Raw genomic sequence first — 1,418 nt, 5'->3', positions numbered from 1 at the left:
ACCCCCACACAACTACCACCCCTCCCTTGGCCCCTCCCTTTTAGATTGTAAGCTCTCACGGGCAGGGCTCTCCTTGACTTTTATTGTTACTGTAATACTTCCTTATATTGTAAAGCGCTGCGCAAACTGTTGGCGCTATATAAATCCTGTATAATAATAATAATAAAATAATATTAGTAGTATAAAAAAAATGTATTATACAAAAATGCACTTTGATAAAACATATGGAAAAGGAAGTGTAGAGGTGCGGAGACAACATGGGTACTTTTAGACATTCTTTTGCTCATGTGTCTTGTAGCTTCACCTTTGGACCAGTTCCGTAGTGAACCCTGTGTGCTCACTCCTCCCTCCTTCCTCCTTATAACCAGCACAGTTACCACATTCCTGCTACGCTACTCTGCATGTCACCGACATTCACAGCTCCTGCTCCGGGCTAAAGTCAGGTTAGTGGATGATCTGGATTCTTCTTGTCCTGGGGGGTCATAGACAGTTCCTGCAGTGCAGCATCAGAGGCGTGGCTCCTGGCATCAAACCCATGGCAAAGATCTGCCACCCTGCGGGTATCGTGCAGGGATGGGTCAGCCGTGCTCATCTAGGTCACGATGCCGCTGGATGATAACAGCAGATAATGAATGGTTTGCATTGCGGGAACTGCTGGATAATTGCTCTGTTATGCTGATGCTTCGTTGTTGCCTGGAAGCCCGGCTCGGCTCGCACAGATGGTTGAGGCAGAGCCGGCAGATGCTGCAAGTCATGCACCACTTTTTGCCAACCTTGATCCCTTCTGGAGGTTCCTCTAGGGGTTCCTTGAGCAGTGAGCATTGGTAGATTGATCTCCTGCCTGCCCTGACCCCCCAGCGTGAGAAAGAAAATGTTCTCTTATCATCTGCGTAAGGGTCACCATACACATTACAATCTTTGTACAGTCAACTTTAGATTTGCCAAAACGATGTAATCTGAGGACATACCTAGTCCATGCAATGCATCTGTATCCAATCAGGCCGGCTCTTTGTAAAATCAGCATTAGAATTACCAAGCCTATGCAATATGGGGACTTACCTAAACTAGGCAGTTTGGATCCAATCAGGCAGGCTCCTAGCACTACATAGTTTTGGTACATCTAAAGGAGGTTGTCCAAAGATTGTACAATCCGATCGTATAGTGTATGGGAAGCTTGAGACCTTGAATCTCGGTGAGCTTTGTGTATTTCTTTTCACTGCTGATCTCTCTCCTTGAGCAGGGTGACTGGTCTTGTCTCCGCCCCCTCCTGTAATAAAGACCGGTCACTGCTGATCTCTCTTTATGTGCAGGGTGACTGGTCTTGTCTCCGCCCCCTCCTGCTGAACAGTGGTGTAACCAGAGTTATGGGCGCCTGGGGCAGAACACTTTTTTTCGCCCCCCCCCCCCCCCTCTTCTAC

The sequence above is a fragment of the Nanorana parkeri genome, unplaced genomic scaffold (genome assembly GCF_000935625.1).
Source record: "Nanorana parkeri isolate BGI_ZX_2015 unplaced genomic scaffold, ASM93562v1 scaffold2676, whole genome shotgun sequence".
In the NCBI taxonomy this organism is placed as follows: Eukaryota; Metazoa; Chordata; class Amphibia; order Anura; family Dicroglossidae; genus Nanorana; species Nanorana parkeri.
The sequence above is the reverse complement of the archived record's forward strand: the minus strand, read 5'-3'. Positions refer to the sequence as shown.